A 12,839-nucleotide genomic window follows, 5' to 3' on the forward strand; every position below is an offset into this window, starting at 1 on the left:
TATATATGTGGCAAATCAGTGAGATAGGGATTATACATTAATTACCTATGAATGTGTTTTAATTAAGTGGTATTTTATCGAATTATTGTGATCATTAAATATTTATTTTATAAATCTACTCGACTCTTTGGTTGTAATAGAACTCTGGAAATTATGGTGTTTAAATGCAATGAGCGCCTCTATTAATTTCTATTTCTGGTCTATGTAGGTAGGAGTGCCACACAACTCCTTATAGAGGCGAACGTGCTTTTTACATCATTAATTCCAGGTCTGTGTCATTAAGATCGGCCCAATGAATAATTGTTAAACACAGGTGCAGCAATTTCTTTTTGTTGTTCTGTGAACCCCTACAATGTTAGAACTGGACAATGGTTGGCGGGCACATAACTTTGGCTAAATTTATGCTAACAAACCTAACAAACCTCTTATGTAGAGTGACCGTATTATCCATTTTACCTGGGACGCTCATGGATTATACAGGTTCTGGGGCTGGCTGACTTCAAGCCTACATTTCAGCTGGTTTTAATCAGCCACAGAACCTGTGTAATCCATGAGCGTCCCAGGTAAAAGGGATAATATGGTCACTCTATCTTATGTGATGTTTAATAATGATTGCATTGTGCACCTACATCCTTTTTTTTCTATGTGTAGTACTATAAATCCCAGCAAGATAACACCTGTCATTCAGTAGCGGCTCTTGCCACGGGCAAGCAGGCTTTTTGCCCGGGGCACCGCTACCCCGAGGGCGCCGCTGCCACCATGGCAAGAGGCGCTACTCCTGATCCCCCCTCTCCCCAGCTGCAGCAGGCGCCGTGGGCACCCGCTGCAGCCGGCGTCGCTGACTGACGCTAGAGGTCATAATTGACCCCTAGTGTCAGTGCGGCGTTGCTATGGGAGAGACGTCATGACGTCTCTCCCATAGAGGGGAGCTGGCGGCCGGAGACAGCAGCAGCGGCGGCAGGGGTCCGAAAGTAGGAGCGGGGCTGGTAAGTATTGTGTTTTTGTTTGTTTTTCTTGTTTGCAAGCGGCGCTACGGGGGGGGGGGGACAGCTATTGGGGCAAATCAACTGGGGGCACTACTACAGGGGGCTCATACTGTGGGCACTACTATAGGGGGTACTGCTACAGGGGGAACAGCTACCGGGGGCAAATCAACTGGGTGCACAACAACTGGGGGCACTACTACTGGGGGCACAGCTACTGGGAGCAAATCTACTGGGGGCACGGCTACTGGGGGCACAACTACTGGGGGCACAGCTACTGGGGGCACAACTACTGGGGGCACAGCTACTGGGGGCACAACTACTGGGGGCACAGCTACTGGGGGCACAGTTGCTGGGGGCACAGTTGCTGGGGGCACAACTACTGGGGGCACAGCTACTGGGGGCACAGCTACAGGGGAGCACAAGTGCAGGGGGATAACTGTGGCCATGCTCCTTCCCTATGAAGAAGCCACGCCCCTATTTTTGGCCGCGCGCCTTCGGCACCCAACAACTCTATTTTACCGTGGGAAGGGGGGGGGGGGGGGGGGCGCCACAGGAAAACTTTCGCTCTGGGCGCCACAAGGTCTAGAACCGGCCCTGCTCTCATTACAAGCAGCTGGGGTGTGCAGTCTAGAGCCCCTTCACCTATATATCCGATAAATGCCACAATTACATCAGGATCTCCTTCAGCCCATTGTAGAGGGAGAGGAAGATCGGCTCCGGCCAAGGCTGCTCCGCTGAAGGCAGCGGGAAGAACATCACGGCACCATTAGAAGGAGTTACTTTATATAGCAGCTCTGAGCTCCTGAAGGGCAAGTCCTGATTCTGAATTGGCCATATGTTCAAAAGCTCCACATTTGATGAATATAGGTGCTGTATACTGTGCATGCGCTGCACCGTGCACACGCACCTTGTGGACAATACAGGAGTGGATGGAAAAGTTCTGTCTCATGCGAGTGTCGTCAGCATGTAGTTGGACTGCCATGCCGGTTTTAGGCATGCGTACGGAAAAGAGCGATCTATTTCAGATGGATCTATTCACCCAGAATGTGCCAATACTAACGATGGCTGTTGCTGGAGACAACGCGCACGCCCGCTGGCAGAAACACGCATAGCATCTCCTATATAATAGCCCAGATCTGTGACTTTGTGATTCATTTGCTAACGCTGGGCGGAGTCACAACAGTGGGCGGAGTTAGTCAAAGAGTCACAGATCTGGCCAAATCTATAGGAGACTAGGAGCAGAAGCAGATAGTATGGGCATGGCACAGGCAGGGGTGCACACCTCCCAGCTTTCTGCAGGAGCTTTCTTCAGACAGAAGGAGGGACACACACTCGGCGAAAAGGGGCGTGGCTTCACGGGAGAGCCCCGTTTTCGTCAATGAGGGGGCATGCCCAGCACTCTGTGAGCTGCTGGCATGCCCCCAGGGGCTGATTATGAGTCCGGGGGGGCCAGGGCACTTGAGACAGGGGAGCCCTATCTCATTGCTGTGCCTGCTGTGGGTTGGGGGCGTGGCCTAATCGTGGGACGCGAGGCCACGCCCCCTTACACAAATTCTGTTGTTTTTTTAATGGAATTTTGGCCCCTCAGCTAGGGGTAAATCCAGAGGAGGTGGTCGCTCCCCCCTACACACCCGCACAGGCAGAAGAAAGCAGGGAGACTGCTGCCTCCCTGCAACACCACAGACCTACCAACACGCAGCAGCGTGTGCTGACTGTAGCACAATGCTGCCGTTGTTGCTGGCAGGACGGTGGGGGGGGGGGGCTTCTGAGCTGGGACAGAGCTACTCGAGCCGGGGGGCCCCCTAAAACTGTGGGGCCAACGGTACGTACCCCCTGCCCCCCCCCCCCTTAATCCGGCTCTGCTGCTGGAACCCCCCCTTAATCCATACCCCCTGATGCCCCCTCTCCCTCTGTCTCCACTATTCACTGCTGCTCTGCTAAGCAGTACAGCGAGTACAGGAGCTTTCCAACTGACCCCCCCGTTACCGCGGGACACTGCGAGCCGCGGTTGGGACAGCGGGACAGACCCCAAAAAATGGGACTGTCCCGCAAAAATCGGGACATTTGGGAGGTATGGGGGTGTGTGAGGGGGTATGCCGTACAGACAGACGGGCACCGGCTCACTGTGTGCTTGACCCCCCCCCCCCCCCCTCTCTGGCGCGGAGGAGCGTCACTTTCTGGCACACTCCACGCTTCTTAGCTGCAGTTTTGTGGGGCACCTGCCGCTGTGCAGGTTCCGTACTGCCTCTGTTATCTCCAGCCCCGGCAACCCCACCGCTAGCTGCAGCCATTCCACCCACAGTGAGGTGCGCCCAGCTCCTTCACACACTTTAGCCGGCGGGTAACGCTGCAGAAGTCCGAGCTGCTTGCAGGCTCCGACCCCCTCCTCCCTCCAGCCGCAGCATCTCCTGGGGGCTAACCAGTCACTCCCAGTCTCCCCTTACCACAGTGCCCGGCAGCTGCGCGAGGTCTGCGGTGTGTGACTGAGGAGGGGGGGAGGGATGCGGACAGGCAGAGGAAGCAGGACTCCAGCCTAAGAGAGTCAGCCATGCCAAGTCTCCACCAGCAGCAGATCCCAACAGGTTGGAGTGGAACAGCAGCAGCCAGCAGCAGTGACTCCGGTAACACACATTTGTCTGTCACCACTGTTTTGTCCCTAATACCAATCTCTCCAGTGCCCTGTGTTCTGTCATGTCCCTGTCACCCCTGGCCTTGCCCTGCCACCCTTATCCTGGCCCTTTCACCCTTATCCTGGCCCTGTCACCCTTATCCTGGCCCTGTCACCCTTATCCTGGCCCTTTCACCCTTATCCTGGCCCTTTCACCCTTATGCTGGCCCTGTCACCCTTATGCTGGCCCTGTTACCCTTATGCTGGCCCTGTTACCCCTGTCCTGGCCCTGTTACCCCTGTCCTGGCCCTGTTACCCCTGTGCTTGCCCTGTCAACCCTATACTGGCCCTGTCACCCCTGTCCTGTTCCTGCCACCCCTACCATGGCCTGTCACCCCTATCCTGTCCCTGTCATTTCTGTAGTGGCCCCGTCACCCCTTTTCTGACCCTGTCACCCCTGTCCTGGCCCCGTCAACCCTTTTCTGACACTGTCACCCCTGTCCTGGCCCCGTCAACCCTGTTCTGACCCTGTCACCCCTGTCCTGGCCCTGTTACTGCATACCCTCCAACTACCTTTTTGGCAGGTACAGTACCCGCAGCGCCTCCAGACCTCTCCCCAATGCACCACACCTCTGCACCTTCCCCTCCACCCCTCCCCCGCATGCTGTGCCTCCAGACCCCCTACACCACCCGCGGCTCCCACTCCTCCGCCCCTTCACCACCCACAGCACCTCCAGGCCCCCTCCACCATCCACCCCCTTTATATGTCTCCCCCCACACCTGCCCCCCTCCTCCCGCAGCATCTGCAGACACCCTCCTCCATCCGTGGTCCCCCCCTCACCAACCCCTCCCCCACCAATGGCACCACCGCACCTGCCCCTCCACCACCAGCAGCACCTCCGGACCTCCTTCCCTATGCGCCGCACCACCCGTACCTGCCCCTCCCCTACCTATGGCGCCAGCGGACCCCTACCCCACCCCTGGCACTCCCGCCCCTTCCCATCCCACAGCACCTCCGGAACCCTTCACCCATCCACAACATCCCCACACCTGCCCCTCTCCCACCCATGGCACCCCTGCCCCTCCCCCACCTGCAGTGCCTCCGGACCCCTCCCCAATCTGCATCCCCCACTCCTCTGCCCCTCCCCCACCCGCAGCACCTCCCGACTCTTCCCCATCCGGGCCCCACCCCCTTTTCTGCCCCCCTCCACCTGCAGCATCTACAGACACCATCCGCAGTCCCCCCCGCACCCGCTACATTCTGTACATCGTGCCCTGCAGGTGCTGTTCATGCCGTCGCAAGGGGCTGCGCCTCCTTCACCATCGCACGCCCTTTCATTGTGCAATATTTAACCACTAACAAAGGAATGCAGTAATACTTTATATAATACAAATATTGAACCCCAGAAAGGCATGCAAGGGTTAAGGGGGCGTAGCCCCTTGCGACGGTGTGAAGAGCGCCCATAGGGCGTGATGAAGCACCTAGTAAGGTAGTAAATCTGGCAGCCAAGGACGTCCGCATATCCAGGCACTTTGTGTCCCACTCAGAATCAGGCCTCAAGTCTTGGGTTATACATATACATGTATATATAGGTGGTCATTCCGAGTTGTTCGCTCGGTAATTTTCTTCGCATCGCAGCGATTTTCCGCTAATTGCGCATGCGCAATGTTCGCACTGCGACTGCGCCAAGTAAATTTGTTATGCAGTTAGGAATTTTACTCACGCCATTACGAGGTTTTTTCTTCGCTCTGGTGATCGTAGTGTGATTGACAGGAAGTGGGTGTTTCTGGGCGGAAACTTGCCGTTTTATGGGAGTGTGTGAAAAAACGCTGCCGTTTCTGGGAAAAACGCGGGAGTGGCTGGAGAAACGGGGGAGTGTCTGGGCGAACGCCGGGTGTGTTTGTGACGTCAAACTAGGAACGAAACTGACTGAACTGATCGCAGTTGCCGAGTAAGTCTGGAGCTACTCAGAAACTGCTAAGAAGTGTCTATTCGCAATTCTGCTAATCTTTCGTTCGCAATTTTACTATGCTAAGATTCACTCCCAGTAGGCGGCGGCTTAGCGTGTGCAATGCTGCTAAAAGCAGCTAGCGAGCGAACAACTCGGAATGAGGGCCATAGATAGCAGTTCTGCGTTGCCTCAGCTGGGCCAGGACTTTAATTCACCGCTTTAACCTGTTCATTTTTTCTCTGTTTTCAAAACTTTTGATTTTAATTGTATATATGTTTCCCCACATTACTATTTGGGAGAGGCGTGCCGGTAGGAAGAGTAAGAAGTACTCTGTGTGGTTCTGGGACATGAAGCGCTAGCTGGAAATCCTTACACCTTATAATAAACTACAGAAGTAGATAGAAAGTGATCTTATACACTTTCATTATAGCCACTTGAATCCGTAATGAAAACAAACATTTATCAAATCTTTGATATTCCTGTGGTTTGGCTGAATGCTCCGAGTCTCTCTCCCTGGTCAGTATGAAAAATGAGCGGATTCGGTTTTACTCGGTTTTACTCGGTTCTCAAAACAGAATCTTATTGGCTATCCAAAACACGTGACATCAGTGAGTCAATAAGATTCTGTTTTGAGAACCGAGTAAAACCGAGTAAAACCGAATCCGCTCATCAAAACTCACATTATTTTTATTTATTCACATTGCAGAAAGACGGTTTAGTGCACTCCTCTCTAAGAAATGACGGGGCCCAGCATAGACGGTGAGTGTAGGGTCCTCCGCCCCCTAACATTACATAACTTGTGCAGACACAGACAGACGTCACATTTATAAAGAAAATTTGTATAGAAAGGTGAAACTTCCACCAAACTTGCCTACTCTTTTCTGTCTCCTCCAAGAGAGATCCCGGAGGGGAGATAAAGATGGTCGCCACGAGGACGGGGCCAATCACGGCATCACGCAGGGAAGGCAGAGGTTCCATCATGATACAATTTCCTGAGAATCGAATAATTATTATTAACTAGGAAGTAAGTGGGAGGGTCTCCTGGTTGGTCGTCGGGATCTCCCCCCAAATTTGTGAGTCTCCTGGAAATTCTGGAGGAGTTTCATAAAAATTATACAATACGACAAACCAGTTTCTAGAGCACTAATGAGGAAGAATTTGGACAACAGGTCCTTCAGAGGAGAATAACAAAATGTGAGTTATGTATTTTGTCCCCAGGTGATGATAAATCACTTGCATAGCACTAAAATTGATAAGGAAACACTTTACCATGGAATGAGTCATCAGATGATGCTTTGAGACATCTTAGCCACGTCACCCTTTCACCAGATGTCACCCCATTTGACTTTTGCTAGTGGGCAGGGGTGGATTGGTCACAGACCTCAGCAGGAAGATTCCTGGTAGGCCGATGAGCCTTTGGGGTTGACTGCCCATAAGGATTTGTTTTTAACACGTGGCCCTGCCCAGGGGTGAGCTGGGGTGGGCAGGGAGGTGATGGTGGGAGGGAAGTGCCCCCTGCCGGTGCAATATTGAATAATCTAGGCCTGGATCCATCAGTATTGACTAAATAACCCCTTACACGAACAGCTGACAAACATAATATATGCTATAGGGCAGTGGTTCCCAAACTTTTTGAAATCACGGCACCCGAGAGTATCAGAATTATTTTTCACGCCAACCCTAGGCTAAAAGTTTGTTACGGAGAAATTCAGAAAAATATTAAATTAGAACAGTGTGAACAACATCAAAAGGATTTATTACAATTTAAAAGCCAACAAAATACATCTAGCTGACGCGGACTATGATGAAAATAAGGTCTACGGATGTCTGGCGGGAGATATTGGAGCAGGATCTGATAGAGAGCTTACAAGGCATCGCAGACCCTGCCAATCAAGGAAACCTGGAAAACAAGGCCAACAATCCCAGAAGTAATAGTGATTTTGTAGTGACCGATTCAGATGAATGATCTAAATCCCAGGCGATCCCTTTAGGCAAAGCTGCACTAAACACCGCAGATAATGTAACAGAGCGTCCATCCACCGTGGGAAGCAAAACCAGAGGGGGGAGAACAAAAAACCACCAAGACGACAACGTGATCTTCAATTGATCATATAGAAAGAATCCTCAATATTAAAAGTTCCTAAAAAAGGTTTATCATTTCATGCCTACCAACTTTCATGATGACTTCAAATGGAAAACAGATCTTCACAAATTTTCTGAAAACTGTACCTTAACCACTTGCCTGGCATAGTGGCATCAGATGCACCCACACCAGCAAGTGCTTTATCTGACCTGGTGGCACAGGATGCGACCAGTCAGATAGAGAGTGTTAGCAGCGGCGGGGAAGGGAAACTTCCCTCCTCTGCTGCTGTCAGAGGGACCGGGAGGTCCCTCTACCTCCCCGCACTCTCCCCCACTGATTGCCGTGCTGCCGATCACTGCTGATCTGTCAGCACGGCAGGAGATCCCCCTCTCCAGCGGCTGCAGACAACGGCAGCCGCTGGGGAAGTGTAAATTAACCCCACCCCCCACCCCAAGACCCCCCCCTGTGTACCTGGAGGCTGTCCCGGCTCTCAAAAGGAAAGCCGCGATGGTCGCGATGTTTCCGATCGATGTTTGGGGGGGGGGGGATTTGAAAAAATAAATACATTTTTTCCCTTTTTTTTTTTTTTTAACTAAACTCATTTTGGATAGGGTTAAATTCATGTTCTTCACCTAATTCACTCATAAAAAAAAAAAACGACAATTTCGGAGCAGTTTTTGGCAAAATAAATCGTCAGTTAAGTGGTTAAGGAATATTTTCAACATAAAACACAAGTAACAAATAGTTCTATTTGTAATCAAGTTTTGCTCAAGATCGAATTTTGATCCCACATGGAGAAATACATCCCTCAGAGCAGTGGCAGAACTAGCGAGCGGTGGGCCCAGGTGCAACAAAATGCTTTGCCCCCCCTCATCCCTTCCAAATCCACCCCCCCCCCCCTCACCCCCAGCTCCAAATTAGTGATTCTGTGCATGCTCCCGTATAATATATATATATATATATATATATATATATAAAAGCAATGTATGGACCGGCACTCCACCTAATGGACTCAGTCGCTCCGGTGCCTCCAGAAAACACGTAATGTAAAGCAAGCACAAAAGACTGCGGCACTCAGAGACTTGATGTAAAACTCGTGATGTATTAAAAATAACACCTGAACTCCAACGTTTCGGGGTTGGCACACCCCTTTGTCAAGGAAAAACAGTTTTTCCTTGACAAAGGGGTGTGCCAACCCCGAAACGTTGGAGTTCAGGTGTTATTTTTAATACATCACGAGTTTTGCATCAAGTCTCTGAGTGCCGCAGTCTTTTGTGCTTGCTATATATATATATATATATATACAGGTTGAGTATCCCTTATTCACAATGTTTGGGACCAGAGGTATTTTGGATATCGGATTTTTCCGTATTTTATTTATTTATTATTTATTACCAGTTATTTATATAGCGCACACATATTCCGCAGCGCTTTACAGAGAATTGGCCATTCACATCAGTCTTGGAATAATTGCATACGATAATGAGATATCATGGTGATGGGACCTAAGTCTAAGCACAGAATGCATTTATGTTTCATATACACCTTATACACACAGCCTGAAAGTAATTTTAGCCAATATTTTTTATAACTTTGTGTATTAAACAAAGTTTGTGTACATTGAGCCACAGAAAACAAAGGTTTCACTATCTCACTCACTCAAAAAAGTCCGTATTTCGGAATATTTGGATATGGGATACTCAACCTGTGTGTATATATATATATATATATATATATATATTATGTATAGATATTGATATATTATTTAAAAAAGGGATTGCTGGCCACACAGGTGTATGCGTGTATATATATATATATATATATATATATATATATATATATAGAAGAACGTATGGTGGCACTCAGAAAAACGACAGCAGAGGCAACGCTGATGCGGTCAACGTTTCAGGGATGGTTCCCTTTTATCAAGACACAACCAGCAACCTGTGATACAAAACATTTAAATACAAAACCGGTACCTGGCAAGACTCCAATCGCGTGGCCACATCCGTCCCTCCCCACCGCCGGACGACGACGTCATTAGTGCAGGACTGCACCGGGATACCACGTCAGGCGGGAAGGGGGCGCGGCTAAGCACACGTCGGGGCATTGCCAGGCAACCATAGACAACAGGAAGTGCAGACGTACTGAAATGACAATTTTACAATACAAAGACGTAAAAATAACAAACCGTTAGAAACACCTATGGATATGTATATTTATATACCAGGCAGCACTATCTTATGCAGCAGAAAAGCTAATTAAAGAGGCATACAATGTAATAAATATGCAGATAAATAAATCGCTAAACATCACAATATGAATTATACTACAGCACAACTAACCTGCAGACAGAATGATGTGCTACTTAATAATGGTATAATAGTACGATAGCATGCACAAATTTGTGAGCAGACCATATAGTGAAAACAACGAAGTATAAAAAGTAATACTTTGTAACACCTTGTATACTAAGAAGCGTTACATACAAGCAACATTCTAGTCAATAATAGCGCCTACATAAAATGCATAAAAACACATAATACGGGCCAGAGTCTCACAACGCTCACTATTTTGGATAGTGAGCGTTGTGAGACTCTGAAGGTCTCTGCGACATAGGGACAGACATGGGTAGATTCCCTGTCTGTTCTCTAATCTTTTGTGCAATAAATTTACCTTAGCACTTAATTTCACATATCCAATCAGGTGTCGGCGTTGTCGACGGAGACACCACACACACACACATTTGCTCCATCTCCTCCTTAGGAGAGCCTTTTACCTCAGACATGTCGACACACACGTACCGACACACCACACACTCAGGGAATGCTCTTCTGAAGACAATTCCCCCACAAGGCCCTTTGGAGAGACAGAGAGAGAATATGCCAGCACACACCCCAGCGCTATATGACCCAGGAAAAAACACAGCAATTTAATGTTTACCCAGTAGCGCTGTTATTATTATCTGCACCGAATTATGTGCCCCCCCCCCCCTCTTCTTTAAAACCCTCTCATCTACCGTGGTATAAGCAGGGGAGAGTCCGGGGAGCTTCCTCTCAGCAGTGCTGTGGAGAAAAACATGGCGCTGGTGAGTGCTGAGGGAGAAGCCTCGCCCCCTCGGCGGCGGGCTTCAGTCCCACTAAAAGTGTAAAATTGGCGGGGGCTCATGCATATATACAGTGTCTAGCTGTATATATGCTCTCTTTTGCCAAATAAGAGGTTTATATTGCTGCCCAGGGCGCCCCCCCCCCCCTGTGCCCTGCACCCTTACAGTGACCGGAGTATGTGAGGTGTATGGGAGCAATGGCGCACAGCTGCAGTGCTGTGCGTTACCTCAGTGAAGATCATGAAGTCTTCTGCCGCCTCTGAAGTCTTCTTTTCTTCTCATACTCACCCGGCTTCTATCTTCCGGCTCTGCGAGGGGGACGTTGGCGCGGCTCTGGGACGGACGGCTAGGGTGAGATCCTGCGTACCAATCCCTCTGGAGCTAATGGTGTCCAGTAGCCTAAGAAGCAGGACCTTGCAACTCACAGGAGTAGGGCTGCTTCTCTCCCCTCAGTCCCTCGATGCAGGGAGCCTGTTGCCAGCAGTGCTCCCTGAAAATAAAAAACCTAACAAAATACTTTCTGTCAGAAAGCTCAGGAGAGCTCCCTGAAAAGCACCCAGTCTCCACTGGGCACAGTATCAAACTGAGGTATGGAGGAGGGGCATAGAGGGAGGAGCCAGTGCACACCCAGAACTAAAGTCTTTCTTAAAGTGCCCATGACTCCTGCGGAGCTCGTCTATCCCCATGGTCCTTACGGAGTGCCCAGCATCCTCTAGGACGTTAGAGAAAAAAGAGACAACAACTAATTCCATTGTTCTAGTGACTTGACGGTCACAAGTCCTATCATCAGTAGAGCCCGGTGGCCTATCGTGACATCTGATTGGGATTTACCTTAGTTTAAATCTACCAGACCGGTGGCTGCGTTCAGACCCCATACAGCTATTACTGGAAGAAATATACCGCAGGCTCCTAATCTATACACACAAGCACCAGGATGCTATAGGTATATTAAATGTGAGACATGTAAATATTTAATAAGCTGCAAACCACTTAAGCTTCCTCATAAGGATATTATGTATGACATTAAATATGTGCTGATGTGTACCCCTACCCGTGTGGTATACATTATCATTTGCCCTTGTGGGCTATACTATGTAGTAAAAACCACAAGAAAATTCTGTGACTGAGTGGCTCCACATAGATCCTCAATCAAATTGGCCCTAACTAGAAAAGAAAGTAACCAGCCAGTAGCACGTCGCTGTAAAAACACTGGACATACCATGGCTTCTTTACAGTATGTGATCATTAACCATGTACAAGAATCTCCGAGAGGTGGAGAGTGAGACAAAATCCCGTTGAATGAAGAAACAAGGTGGATCTTTAAATTAGACTTTGTCCATCCATAGCCAGATTAAGAGGGGGGGGGGGGTCACAGGGAATACTATACCCGAGCCCCCCTTTGTCAGGGGCCCCCCAGCCAGAGTACACTGAAGTTACTAGCTTTCCCTCTTATGTAGCAACAGAATCAGACAGCCAGAATGTGAGCAGAACAGTATGCAGTGCAGGCAGAGATCCAGGAGCATCAGGTTTTCATGAGCTACCGATGGAACGTTACGACCAGAGGACAGATAGGAAGGTGGAGTGAGCGGTGACACAAGAATCTCAGCTTCTCCACCTTCCTGCTTGGGTATCTGAGTCCTGTGTAACTTGATATCTAATGAGGGTCTGGAGAGACCTCCTGAGCCCTGTCCCAGTGTGTAAGTAATACAGAGGCTGTTGCTATTCTTGCATGTGACAAGATAAATTATAGATTTTATTTTTCTATGTACATTTTAAGGTTGTTTAAATTGTCTTTGTTCGACTACAAGATAATGTTATAAAATAGTTGTTTTTCAATTACATGGAGCTAAAACCTGTACCCAGGCATTATTAAACTATTAGTTTAGATCTATTACACTGTACAACATTGTTTTAAATTTAATATACACTCATTGTGTATATTACATTTAAGAACAATGTTGTACAGTATACAGTATTAGATTGTGTTGGGAGATATGTCGGAAGGTATGCACATAATCTAATGCATCTAATATACACCCCCCACCACACTTCCCCAGGCCCCCCCCCCCCCGTTTTATGTGCCCCGGGCACCCCCAAGGCTTAA

The sequence above is a fragment of the Pseudophryne corroboree genome, chromosome 11, assembly GCF_028390025.1.
Source record: "Pseudophryne corroboree isolate aPseCor3 chromosome 11, aPseCor3.hap2, whole genome shotgun sequence".
Taxonomy (NCBI): Eukaryota; Metazoa; Chordata; class Amphibia; order Anura; family Myobatrachidae; genus Pseudophryne; species Pseudophryne corroboree.